The sequence below is a fragment of the Rhinopithecus roxellana genome, chromosome 9 (assembly GCF_007565055.1).
Source record: "Rhinopithecus roxellana isolate Shanxi Qingling chromosome 9, ASM756505v1, whole genome shotgun sequence".
NCBI classification, from domain to species: Eukaryota; Metazoa; Chordata; class Mammalia; order Primates; family Cercopithecidae; genus Rhinopithecus; species Rhinopithecus roxellana.
The window spans coordinates 133,364,922-133,379,859 of NC_044557.1; the positions used below are offsets into that span (position 1 = coordinate 133,364,922).

Consider the following 14,938-nt stretch of genomic DNA (forward strand, 5'->3'; position numbering starts at 1 on the left):
AGACAAAGGAACACAGATACCGCAATGTGGAAAGAAAGATTACCAGTGTGACGTAGTGACAAAACATTTGATAAAGCTATCAGTTGAACTTGGAAGATAAGGCAAGTGTCTGTTGATGCTACAGCTCTAAGGAAAGTAGTTGGAAATACCTGGGATGTTAGTATATCTTGGTCCTTCTCACTCGTAGAAAGGTATTACAAGACATAGCTGAATTCAGGAAGAAATAGACAGGTTTACAAGCAGAAATAAAAAGGAATCTGGGGTCTGAAAGGACAGGAAAATCAGGCTGATTCTAGATCCTAAACACAAACAAAAAAAGACTAAAGATGGTTTCAAGCAAAGAAGATCCATTAAGATTTCTCAGGTTTGCAAAGTAGTTTAGATCAGGGAGTTACTTTTCTACCTTCCCACCCCAGCCTACTCTTTCAGATGTCCTCAAAGTAGCTTCCATTAAGTTGAAGAGAGGGGGAAAGCCATGGGGGCCAGGAAGCAAAATAATAATAATAATAATAATAATAATAATAATAATACAGATTTGAGAATTACATCTAGGAAAGAACTTAGAGTGTGGTTACTTAATGAAACTTCCTGGGAGAAAATAAACCAGAAGCCCATATAGTTTCTGAGACGTGGCCCACAATATCACAGACCTGACCAAAATATAAAATAAAATAAAATTTTGCAAGATAAAGCACTATACAACTATCAGGACCTCAAACCTGAACAAACCAGAAGTTGACTACAAAAGCTGCTTGCCTCCAAGGAGTGCATACTCACCTATATCCACTTCAGATGTGGCCAGGAAGATTAATGAGCAAAGGAGAACCTCCTAGAGAAAACCAGAGAACAGGACAGTTAGTTCCAGAGATACCAGAGAGCAGATGCTGGGTCCAACTAAGAACCTTTCTCCACTGCCAAAGCAGGGAGTCTTTGCCATGCCCACGGAGACAGGTGTCATCATGACCTGAGTCTGTGATCGCACACCTCTGCGTTCCTCCTGTTCTGAAAGGGAGATGTTATTGTGGATATCCTGTCTCTGCTGAGCACCATAAATGGTAAAAGGGAGGGTGCAGGGGGCAGGTAATCTGCTTGTTAGTTTGTTTGCCTTAGAGCATAAAGAGCCATACCTGGACTTATTGGAGAAAACTGCTTCTGAAGAGCCTTTGGGTGATCCCCTCAAGCAGATATATAGTGAGTAAAAGAGCATAGTGACTAGTCATCAAAAATTGAATTCTTCTGGGCCCATATCCCATAGGCTTTTTACAGGTAGGAGTGACGCTGTGTATAAGAGACAGCCAGTGGAGAGGAAGCAGAATTGATGAGTGCCCCCTATAGTCCAAGGCTTTGTAACCCTCCTTCCTATCTACTGGCTGTGCAAGACTATGACAAAGCCTTAGGGTATAGTGGATCTGTAAACTGAACAAGGCCTGGTCTTCAAATCACCACATGGTGCAAAATCATCCACCAGCAAGGAATATTGACCTCAGAAATGAGGGAAAACTATTTAGTTTGAGCTGATATACATTCTGGTCTATCTGTTGCCATAGCTGGTGTTACTTTAACAGAACCAGTATCTCTAAAACTGACCCTTTTTGTGGGACTTCTAGCCATAAACCTTGTGGATTCACTGACTATCACAGATCAGTAGGTCCCCACATCCATGGGTTCCATATTCACATATTCAAACAACCATGGATGGAAAACATGCAAAAAAAAAAAAAAAAAAAGCAATACCATAATGCAAAAATACAAATTTTTAAAATATAACAGCTATACAGCATTTACATTGTATTAGGCATTATAAGGAATCTAGAGATGTTTTAAGGTATACAGGAGAACGTGTGTATTAGGCATTATAAGGAATCTAGAGATGTTTTAAGGTATACAGGAGAATGTGTGTAGGTTGTATGCAAATACTAGTCCATTTTATATCAGGAACTTGAGCATCTGCAAATTTTGGTATCCATGCGGATCCTGGAACCAATCCCCCTTCAATACCAAGGGATGACTGTAGTTTATATTTTAGAAAAGCTAACGCAGACTGAGAACTTAACAAGCATACTCATTCCACAAACAGATCTAAATGGAATACTCTATGTTGGGCATTGGATGAATCACACATGGCATTGTGAGGACACAACCATGAGTAGAAACTGGACCTTCAGACAGGGAGATTAGAGAGGTTCATGAGGTCATCCAGAGCAAAAAAAAGAAAAGAGAGATCAAAAAACGCACCTGGGCGTGGTGGCTCACGGCTGTAATCCCAACACTTTTGGAGGCCAAGGAGGGTGGATCACCTGAGGTCAGGAGTTCGAGAGCAGCCCAGCCAACATGGTGAAACCCCGTCTCTACTAAAAATACAAAAAAAATTAGGCGTAGTGGCAGGTGCCTGTAATCCCAAGCTATCTGGGAGGCTGAGGCAGGAGAATCGCTTGAACCCAGGAGGTGGAGGCTGCAGTGAGCCGAGACCGCACCATTGCACTCCAGTCTGGGCAAAAAGAGTGAAACTCAATCTCAAAAAAAATAAATAAAAAGTAAAACTTAAAAAAAAATAAAAAAACGCAAAGTTGATAGAACCTCTCTACAGATTTTTCTCTAATCTCCAAATATGTCCTATGTTTCCCAGTCTCTGAGCCTTGTATGTACATATATAGAAACAAATTCCACAACTGTTTGTTAAGGGACTCTTTGCCTGTTCTAGATGCTGAGGGATACAGCAGGAAACACAGCGAATAATCCCTGTCCTTAAGAAACTTCATATTGTAGTGGAGGGAGATTAACAAAAAATAAGTAAAAAATATAGTATATCAGTTGGTCATAGTTGTAGAGAAAAGTAAAGCAGGGGAAAAGGTGAGGGACCTAGAATGTGATTTTAAATAGAATGAATAGTCAGGGAAGACAACATTGGAAAGGTGGCATTTGAGCAAAGCTCTGAAGGAGGCAAGGGTGAGCTGTTACTGCCACATCTTTAGGAATAACCACCCCTTCCTTCCTTTACCAGGCAGAAGGGCCAGTCTCGGACACTAGCTCGTCAGAAAGCTTTTGCTAACTGCTACAACCAGATGTGTTCCTTCTATTTTTTCGAGTCCTTGAAGATCTTTGTTATTCTCTCACACAATCTGTTCTCAGATTTTGGTTGCCTTACTGAAACACATGTTCTCATTCACTCCAGTGTTTTGAGGAACAACAAACCAATTTGATTAGGGTAACCCAAGGTTAATAAGTTGTAGCTCTATTTACCTTAACCCCACACAACCTCCATCACCAGCTGACATATTTTGAAATTGACAATTGACATTTTCTGAACATCGTTTCACCTTTTCCAATCAAATTACTGTTCACACACCCTTTCCACATACAAATTCTGCCTTTCATGCCTAATATACAAAGAAAACTTTTTTTAAAAAGATGTAAGCTTTTTAATCAGAAGGACAAAAAATGTTAATAACACCATATGAAAGAGACTGGAGGCAAAAGTAAAGCAAAACCAAACTATTGCAGAACAGCAGTTTCAGTTTGATCTGAGGTTAGCAAAGAGAAGTTTTAGAAATAACCTAGCACTGAGTGATTCAGTGTTTTGGCTACTCTCAAAAGGAAGGTAGAAGGGAAAAATCTAATTTGTCTGGGTACTTTTTTCAGACTATCTTACCAAATATATACTACCACAACCCCAGGTGATCATAAAGGAATACTTAGTAAATACTGATTATAGATCTGAGGGTTTCCAATACTGTTCAAAGAATCCACAGTTATCTATCTTAAACTTTTTTCAACAAAAATCTATGGACATGCTTTAGGGACTATGAGTTTCACTTAATAGCCATTTTAAATGTATAGATCCTTTCTTCCATTTAATAACATTCTTCATTCCACTTAGAAAATCATAATCCTGAAAGAAGTATAATAAAGTACAGATCTCTTTAAAGAATAAATGTGTTTGTAATTTAATGAGAAGTTAAATACATTTCTAAATGTTTCACTCAGAGTTTTGTTAAAAAAAAAAATTGTTGAAACAGTTTGTGACAAACCCTGCATCCATCTCCACTTGGGAGGTAAAGAGTACATGTATGTTACTGAAAGCTGAAAGTAACCTCCTGTACTTAATTTGAAAACATTTCAAGAATATAATTCTTGTACCATATAGAAGCATTATTCATAAAAACAAAATGACCCTTGGAACCAAAAGCATTTTCTTAAAGTAACAGGTCAGATTGAACCTCAAAAATAGGAACTTATTTCTTTTCAGTATGGTCACACAAAAATCATTTTTGTCACACTTAGCTTCTTGCTTATAATGGGACCATTGGCTTTTGGGCTCTTTTTTTTTTTTTTTTTTTTTTTCTTTTTTCTCTTTTTTAAGGAAGATAGAGAAAGCACAGAATTATAAAACTCTACTTATGTAACACTTTTCTATCAAGGGGTTCCAAATTATTTATAAAATGTTAGCTCATTTAATTCTCACAGCTCCCAAGCAGGTTCAGAAATGACATGTGGTATTTATGATGGGCTTTGTCTCAGTTTCTGCTGGGGAACATGAGTCACTTCTACTCTTGCAGCGGAAATGAAGCTATAATTTCCTGACATCCGGTCGAGGCGCTAACCTGACCTCATTCCAACTCTCCAAGTTCAGCAGTTGTGTTCCAATTTTGGTTTTATTTATATTTCTCTAAGATCTGGCAGTGAACTGTCATAAATCATGCCTTCATGCAGGACTTGATGAGATGAGGGACAAGAAGGAAGCCTTTTAGTAGATATCAGCTTTTGTTACTATTTCAAGGGAAGTAAACATTTAGGATGCTTCACTCTCAGCACATCAGTTACTCCTCCAATGAGTAACTCCTTTGTGTTCTGACATAGGTAGGATTCAAATGGACTTACAAAAAGTTGGGCATATTTATTTTTGAATAGGTAACAATGTATTGATGTTCAGAATTCAAGATGTTCAAAGGATATACAATTTTTAAAACCCCCTCCTATTCGTCTTCTCCAGTCACCCAATTCCTTTTGTAGAGGCAAGCAGTGTTACTAGCTTCTTACAGAGATATTCTACACAAATCCAAGAAGATAACAGATAGACACAAATATGTATCTCTGCATAAATATGTAGGTATATACATAATACATTAATATGTTATTATACTTATATATCCCTATGTATTAATGTATATCTTTAGATATATTTCTCTTCTCCTTTTTTCCATAAATTGTAACAAACTATACACACAGTTTTACTACTTGCTTTCTTCACTTAACATGTCTATGATAATCCATAACAGAATCTAAAAAGCTTCTTCCTTTTTACAACTGCATGTTCTTCTGTTGCCATAGATATACCAAATTTCCTTAACCAGTCTTCTACTGGTATTAGATTTCAAATCTTACGCTGTTATAAACATTGTTGCAAGGAAGAACCTGATAGAAAGTTGTTTCACATATGCACAAATAAAATAAGTTCTCAGAAATAGAATTTTTTGGCCAAAGAGGATATGTACTTTCTTTTATAGATATGTTTCAAATTGCCCTCCATAGAAGTTTTGTCAGTTCACACTCCCACCAGAAATGTATGAAAATTCCTATTTCGCTACTCCCTTGCCAACATATGGTACAATCAAGCTATTTAACTCAGAGACAAAATACACTGAATAATGAGTTTTCCAGTTCTTGAAAAGGATATGTGATGTATCAAATGATTTATATTTTCACAGATCTACAAGTTTAAAATAATTTGTGCATTATCTTCAAAAACCCCACAATTTTTAGAATATTACTAACCTTAATTTAAAAGTGCTTAAAAGTATGGATCATTTCCCATTAGCGATGACCATTGCTTTGCCAAAACGATTCTGTGTGGCACATTTCTAAACCTCAGCCAGCTGATAGGTGGTTTCAGTAAATACTTGATACTGAATGTTTCCAGTGCTGTCAAAGAACCTGAACAATACTGGAGCTTCTTAGACTGAGATTTGGTTGCTATCAAGAAAGTTTGAAAATAATTATTTTCTATGTTGTTTTTTTAAAGTACGTATCTATAGCAGGGTTAAGCATTTCAAAAGGATGTGTGGGTTGATGTTTGTGATATTACGGGTTGAGCCAGAAAGTTCTGCCAAGTGAGAAAGTAGCTTTTATGAGATGTTTAAATGTATGTTGCATGTGCCAGCACAGCTATTCTACTACATATTATTTATGTAGCATTTATAAAGTCGTAATCAAGACATCTGATATTACAAATGAGGATTTGTACTTAACTATAAATTATGTCACAGATGTCTTGTAATAGTTCTTTCCATTTTCAGCAATTACAGGAAATGCTCAAGATTTTATTATATACATGCATGTACACGTATGCCCAGAGCTTTGCTGCTCTCCATAAAGAGTAGCGTTTTCACAAAGTTCTGAAGTATTAGACCTTATTCAGTTATATAAAATATTTGATTAATATTGCAATCTTAGCTTCTGCATTTATGAAAAAGTATTCATCACCTTCTCTTGTGAACCTTTGTTCTTACAAAATGAGGTTCATTGAGAAAACATTTTTTGTTATATTCAACTGGAACGATTAAAAATGCATCTAAATTGGTATCAGTAGACATTCATGTGGTATAAACACTGCTTCTCACTTGTACCCTTTTAACACAAGACACCAATTGATACTATTTGACTTGGCTACTAAGAGAAAATGGTTCTTTTTAAAAATTTTTTTTTCTTTTGTTTTTTTTTTTTTTGAGAAGGAGTCTCGCTCTGTCGCCCAGACTGGAGTGTAGTGGCACGATCTCAGGTCACTGCAAGCTCCGCCTCCCGGGTTCAAACCATTCTCCTGGCTCAGCCCCCCAAATAGCTGGGACTACAGGCACCCGCCACCATGTCCAGCTAATTTTTTTGTATTTTTAGTAGAGACGGGGTTTCACCATGTTAGCCATGATGGTCTCAGGATCACGATCTCCTGACCTTGTGATCTGCCTGCCTCGGCTTCAGCCTCCCAAAGTGCTGGGACTACAGGCTTGAGCCACCATGCCCGGCCTTTAAAAATTATTTTTAATTGACAAAAAATTATATAGAGATCATATACAACACGATGTTTTGAGAAATGGCTCATTCAAGCTAATTAACATATGTGTTACCTCGCATACTTATTTTTTGTAGTGAGAACACAACATCTACTCTCTCAGTGATTTTCAGGAATACAATACGTTATTAACTATAATCATCACACTGTACAGTAGATCTTTTGAACTTATTTCTCCTAACTGAATTTTGTATCTTTTGACCAACATCTCTCCATCTACCCACCCCCAGGCCCTAGTAACTACCATTCTACTCTTTGCTTTATGAATTCAACTTTTTCAAATTCCACATATAAGTGACAGCATGCAGTATTTGTCTTTTTGTGCCTGGTTTATTTCACTTAATATAATGTCCTCCAGGAAAATGGTTCTTTGATGCTCTTAAGTGTCCTTAAAAGTATTGCCTTGTGCCATTACTAATTCATTTCAGTTAGCCGGGGTTTGATAACTGTTGTTACCAAAATGTGGTGTCAGAAGAAATCTAGTTTCTACCATCTTTCTGAAGTCAGTCCCTTTGTTAAACCTAAGATTAAGAAATATTTTATACTAGACATACTACTGTATTTAGTAATGACTATGAATTATTATTTTCCTCTGGCAGATTTTTGCAGAGGCACTTCCCTCTAGCTGAGCATTTCTCCACTGTCAGAACCTCCAAAGTATCATCATGGCATTCTTCAGATTGCAGTTTGTTCCTCATGGCAATGGCATCTATTGCTAAATGCTATAAAATAAAATAACATAAACCTTTAAACACTCTTTACTTCAAATGGGACAGTTTTAGAGCTTTCAAATTCTTGCCAAATCAGCATGGGCTCATACTTGTTTTAATAGATTTTATTATTATTCAGGTATGGTAAGGCCAACAGATCAGGAGACAGCTGCCATTGAAACAGTAGTTGATTATTCTCAGGGACCTCAAGAGAGGGAGTATCTATTAGGCCATAAGGGGAAGAACATGGGGAATCACCAAGACTCTGGTGTGGCGGGTTTGTATTTGGCCGGCAACCCCAGGGAAGAGGATTCTTCCAGAGGGGAGTTGGGCAACCAGGGAGGCAGGAAGCAAGGCTAAAATGATTCAGGCTTTTTATGTGATTGTCCAGAACACAGAACACGTCCGGCATGTGCATGCAAGGTGGAAGTGGAAGTTTACAGAAGCATGGTAAAAGCATCGAGTTTATCTAAAGATATAAATGCACTAACGTAGTCAGTTTTAGGCGAGCACTACTAGCTCTTTGCTATGGCTGTTTGATCATTGTGGCGTTTATCAGCTACTCTCAGTGCTTTAGCATACAATTATTTATGTATGCGTGATTGAAAAAATTACATTTTGACATCATGTCATTCATTCCATAATGAATCCTTAAACCAAATAGCTTAAAGTACACTGATGTTAAAATACCATGTTAATATTAAGTATTATAATGATAATTCAGCAAATTCTTTTGAAGAAATTTTTTACCAGATTTATAAATTGCTCAAATCTGGTTTTTAAATACTATATAATATTTTTAGATGGGCCTAGTATTTAAAAAAAAAAAAAAACAGTTAAAGGAATTATCACAATATCTTCTACTTTTTCTTTATTGGTAATACGGTTATATACATGATATGTTAAATGTAGGAGTCTGAAACCTCACTTAGCTCATTATCTAGAGAAAAATGTATTTGTTTAGAAACAAAAGGTTTTTTGTTTTTATTGTTTTTTTTTTTTTTTTTTTTTTTTGAAACTGAGCCTCACTCTGTTGCCCAGGCTGGGGTGCAGTGGCGCGAACTCGGCTCATTGCAAGCTCCGCCTCCCAGGTTCACACCATTCTCCTGCCTTAGCCTCCCGAGTAGCTGGGACTACAGGCTCCCGCTACCATGCCCGGCTAATTTTTTTGTATTTTTAGTAGAGACGGGCTTTCACCATGTTAGCCAGGATGGTCTCCATCTCCTGACCTCGTGATCTGCCTGCCTCGGCCTCCCAAAGTGCTGGGATTACAGGCGGGAGCCACTGCGCCGGGCCGAAACAAAAGTTATTTTTAAGGAAGTAAATATGTTGCTTTTTTAAGTGCAAAATTCAAGAATCCCAAACATCAAAACATGAAAGAAGTCTGTGTCTATTTTTGATGCCATAACAGGAAGACTAATTTTCATCTACATTTTAACATGCGTTTGGTCCCCAAATCAAACTCAATACAATGTTATTTTAAAACATATGTCAGTAAATTTTGTTGCCCTTAAATTAAGTAGCGGTTATTACTTGCTAAATAGGAAGAGTAAAAATTTTGTTTTTCCATGTTACCGAAAGCTGAATTTAAAACTCATTTTACAATACATAAACTTTAATGTTATGATCCATAATGAACTATTTAACAAAGAAAATACTTAAGTAATGCAGACCAGGTGTTTTGAACCAAAACTCTCATTCAAGACAACTAAATCTGCATTAAAAATAAATATTTTCTTTAAAACATCAAAAAGCAAACAAGGTGATGAGAATTACTGGGTGAAAGTCCAAAAGATAAAGATCCAGAGAGATAAACCCAAAGTTTGTAGCTACTTTTGCTCTGGAGGTGTTTGCTGACCTAAAAATGACAGCTAAAATGTTAAGTGACCATTTTGTCAGCCTCAAAGGGATTGCCAGGGTGGAGACTCTGGTAAGTCAGCCTAGGCTTTGGGTTGGGATGCTAAAAGATTGCATTCTAGAAGTAAGGGTGGACCAAAAATAAGTATCCCTGCTTTGAAACATCTCAATGGTCCAGAAAAATCTCACATTCTAAAATTAGTTTAAGGTGATTTCAGATAGCTAGTGGCCCCAGAAAACAAAAGTCTTCTCTGAAAGATACCACCATTATAGATCACAAATTATTTCTACAAATAACTTTTGAAATGCGATGTCCACACATAAAGAGAGCCAAATATATAAGGCAATAAGATAACATGAACAAAGGAACAAAAATCTGCCTGGTTCCAGAGAGTAGAGTTAAAGACATTGTACAGCATTTAAGCTTACTAAGCTACTGGAGATAAAAATCTGGGTCTGGAAACCCAAACCCTCAAGGATGGCCTGGCCCATGGGGGAACCAGCCTGCTGGGGCAGGGGGCTACCCAGGGGCCTCCTATTCTGGGGCCTACCCCAGGCAGGCACCCCCAGGGGTTTATCCTGGACAGGCACCTCCAGGCGCCTACCCTGGAGCACCTGGAGCTTATTCTGGAGCATCTGGAGTCTACCCAGGGCCACCCAGTGGCCCTGGGGCCTACCCATCTCCTGGACAGCCAAGTGCTCCCGGAGCCTACCCTGCCACTGGCCCCTATGGCGCCCCTGCTGGGCCACTGTCGGTGCCTTATAACCTGCCTTTGCCTGGAGGAGTGGTGCCTCGCATGCTGATAACAATTCTGGGCACGGTGAAGCCTAATGCAAACAGAATTGCTTTAGATTTCAAGAGAGGGAATGATGTTGCCTTCCACTTTAACCCACGCTTCAATGAGAACAACAGGAGAGTCATTGTTTGCAATACGAAGCTGGATAATAACTGGGGAAGGGAAGAAAGACAGTCAGTTTTCCCATTTGAAAGTGGGAAACCATTCAAAATACAAGTACTGGTTGAATCTGACCACTTCAAGGTTGCGGTAAATGATGCTCACTTGTTGCAGTACAATCATCGGGTTAAACAGCTCAATGAAATCAGCAAACTGGGAATTTCTGGTGACATAGACCTCACCAATGCTTCATACACCATGATATAATCTGAAAGGGGCAGATTAAAGAAAAAAAAATCTAAACCTTACATGTGTAAAGGCTTTGTGTTCACTGTGAGTGAAAATTTTTACATTCATCAATATCCTTGTAAGTCATCTACTTAATAAATATTATAGTGAATTACCTGTCTTAATATGTCAAAAAAAAAAAAAAACTGAAAATTAAAAATGCAAGATAAAAGACACAGAGGGGACAGGCACGGTGGCTCATGCACTAGACATACTACTGTATTTATACTAGACATACTACTGTATTTAGTAATGACTATGAATTATTATTTTCCTCTGGCAGATTTTTGCAGAGGCACTTCCCTCTAGCTGAACATTTTGCCACTGTGAGAACCTCCAAAGTATCATCATGGCATTCTTCAGATTGCAGTTTGTTCCTTATGGCGATGGCATCTATTGCTAAATGCTATAAAATAAAATAACATAAACCTTTAAACACTCTTTACTTCAAATGAGATAGTTTTAGAGCTTTCAGATTCTTACCAAATCAGCATGGGCTCATACTTCTTTTAATAGGTTTTATTTTTTTTCAGGTATGGTGAGTCCAACAGATCAGGAGACAGCTGCCATTGAAACAATAGTTGATTATACTCAGGCTCATGCCTGTAATCCCAGCACTTTGGGAGGCCGAGGCGGGTAGATCACGAGGTCAAGAGATCAAGACTCTCCTGGTCAACATGGTGAAACCCCATCTCCAAAAATACAAAAATTAGCTGGGTTTGGTGGTATGTGCTTGTAGTCCCAGCTACTCAGGAGGCTGAGGCAGGAGAATTGCTTGAACCTGGGAGGCGGAGGTTGCGGTGAGCCAAGATTGTGCCACTGCACTCCAGTCTGGGCAACAGACTCTGTCTCAAAAAAAAAAAAAAAAAAAAAAAAAACACAGAGGATACAATAAAAAGACATAATTGGAGTTTCAGAAGGGAAGGAATAAAGAGAAAAAGTATGTGAAGAAGTAATGCATAGTCACAAATTATGCTACCACAATATATTTATTGATTACAAAGGCAATACCACGTAAACCAAGTGATCAAGGTTAACATCACCAATAATAGGATAAGTCAATATCATGTGCCTCCTGAAATGATGCACTGAGAAGGACATATCACTTTGTAATATTCCTGCCAAAAATGCTTAATCAGCATCTAATCATGAGGAAAATATGAGATAAACCCAAATTTTTTTAAATATTTGACCTGTATGCTTCCACAATGTTAAGGTCATGAAACACAAAGACTAAGGCACTGTTTTAAATTAAAGGAGACCGAAGACAGATGTCCACTGAATAAAACTGTGATTCTGAGTTGAATCCTGTACCAGAAAAAGAACATTAGTGGTATAACTTGCAAAATCTGAATCTGAATATGGTCTATAGATTTAGAGTGTACTATTGAATAGCCTTTATTCTGCTTTTTGTGATTGTGCTGTGGTTATATAAGAGAATACCCTTGATTTTGTGAAATACAGCCTACATTATGAGATAATTGGGTTTCACGTCTGCAACCTAAAATTTCAAAGTAGGGTAAAAAAGTAAATTAATACCCAAATATAGTGAAACTACAGAGAGGCAATGACAGAAAATGTTTAAAGACGGAAGAGAACAATAGGAATGAAATGGGGAATGTAATCTGTTTTCATTCACTAAAACAGATTAATAGCTAATTTCTCAGCGGAAGCAATGGACACCAGAAGTCTGTGGAATGGTAGTTTTAATTGCAAAATAATAAGAATAGGTACAATAATAAATGCCAACTTTAAGTATATATACCCAGTAAACAATATCTTTCAAGAAGACAGTGAAATAAAGATATGTTTAGACAAAACTGGGAGAGTTTATCAATAACAGACACTCACTAAAGGAAATGTTAAAAGGTGTTCCTCAGGAGAAGCTATAACTTCCAAACCAATGGAGAAAAAAAAATAGAACATAAAAGATCAATTCCCAAAAATTAAAGAATGTTGAGAAAAAGCATCAAAGGGTAGATGATAACATTTAGAAAGCACTTAGCAATCAACACTACACAGAATAGATACACAACAAAGCAATTGCTATAAAAATCAGGAGAATGATCTTCTTTAGGGATGACAAGGAGAGGATGCCTAGGGGGAAGGGCATAGGGAAGCTTTCTAGTGATATTTTGCTTCTTGACCTAGGTGTGGTTACATAGTTTTTCACTTTATAGTAATACCTTAAGATGTAAACTTGATTCAACATGATTATTTATAGCAAGGATGTTTATAAAACTTGACAATTCTATATCAGTATCTCCTTAAAATACACCACATAAAAATGATGATAAGGCCCCTATAACTTCTGAAGGAGCTCACAAAATTAGACATATTTGAGGTTTAGAAATGGTCTTACCTGTCCCCCAGTAAAGAGCAACCCTGATCATCTAGCCAGCTGCTTTCAGAGGTTCATAAAATCTGATTTCCTGTAAACAAAGATTTTGCTCTGATATTAAATGTCTGTCTATATTTCCTTCTCCATCCCATAGCCAATAAACCTTTGAAGATTCTTCCACAAAGTATATTGTTCATTAGCCAGTGTATTACTTCATTTGCACAAAGTTCTTTTGAAGAGGAACTCTTTATCAAGGTAGTTTTGATCAAATCCTTTTTAAGAAATAAATTGATTTACAGAAATCTTGAAATAGCCTAATATTATAAAACTACAACATTCTTAGCTACCACCTGAAGGTTTTCTTTCTTTTCTTTATGGCATCTCAACATCAATTTTCTTTTTTTTAAGACAGAGTCTTGCTCTGTCACTCATGCTGGAGTGCAATGGCACAATCTTGGCTCACTGCAACCTCTGCCTCCTGGGCTCCGGTGATCCTTCTACCTCAGCCTCTTGAGTTTCTGGTATTACAGGCATGCACCACCATGCCCAGCTTATTTTTGTATTTTTAATAGAAACAGGGTTTCACCATATTGGCCTGGCTGGTCTCAAACCCCTGGGCTCAAGTGAGTGCTGGGATTACACGCATTAGCCACCATCCCTGGCCCCACATCAATCTTTAATGTAAACCTGGCTTCTAGTCTCCATCACTCGTGATCTTGATAAATAAATCACACTTTGGGGCTGGGCCCAAATGAAAGCAAAATGTAAGAAACACCACATTCTGACTCAGCAAAGTGCTCTCATTTTGTTTGAGAACAGTTTGCTATTACAAGGCATTTAGAGTTGCCTTTTCATTGAGCATTTCTCTTTTTAAAACAGATATAGCTATTTTTAAAGTGTAGTTTATATAAGCCATGGAAGAGCTATAGAATTTCTGCCATGCTTTCAGCGTAGTAATTAGGGATTACATTTATTTTAGCCCTCAGGTGAATTTTCCCTCTCTGTACAAATTTTGCCCTCTCCTATTCTAATATGTTTGCCTCCTTCCTTCTCTATTGCAAGAGACCCAAAATAACCCAAAAATAATCAAAACACAAAAACAAAACCCCCTGAGAATTAAAATGAACAAAAATCTATTCACCTCTTTTATTACCCCAACAATTCTAGTCCTACCCGCAGTAGTATTAATCATTTTATTTCCCACCATACTGTTTCCAACCTCCAGTTATCAGTAACCGACTGACTTCCATTCAACAGTGACTAATTCAACTTGTGCTAAAACAAATAATAATAATCCATAATGTTAAACAGCAAACCTGATCCCTTATACTGATCTCCCTAATTCTCTTCATTGCTTCAACCAGTCTCCTCAGGCTCCTACCCCATTCATTACACCAACTACCCAGTTATCAATAAATCTAGGAATAGCAATCTCCCTATGAGCTTGGTGCAGTAATTACAGGCTTCCGCTTTAAGACGAAAGCTTCCTTAGCTTACTTTTTACCACAAGGCACACCTATACCACTTCTCCCTATGCTAGTGATCATCGAAACTATTAGCCTATTCATTCAACCAATGGCACTAGCTGTGCGATTAACAGCCAACATTACAGCTGGACACCTACTAATGCGTTTAATTGGAGGAGCCACACTAGTACTATCAACTCAGTCTTCCCACAGCTTCAGTCGCTCTCATCATTCTAATCCTACAAACCATCCTTGAATTTGCCATAGCCCTTATTCAGGCCTATGTCTTTACACGACTAGTAAGCCTTTACCTACAC

General features: G+C 37.6%; 1 protein-coding gene and 1 pseudogene across 2 annotated transcripts in view; both read left to right on the forward strand.

Annotated features, from left to right (window-relative positions):
* The window catches only part of CPA6 (carboxypeptidase A6), a 334,748-nt gene that overhangs the window by 151,712 nt on the left and 168,098 nt on the right, over window positions 1–14,938 (forward strand). The window lies entirely within an intron of this gene.
* On the forward strand, window positions 10,077–10,929 carry LOC115899712 (annotated as a pseudogene). The gene has a single exon (XR_004059332.1). The product of XR_004059332.1 is annotated as a galectin-3 pseudogene (transcript).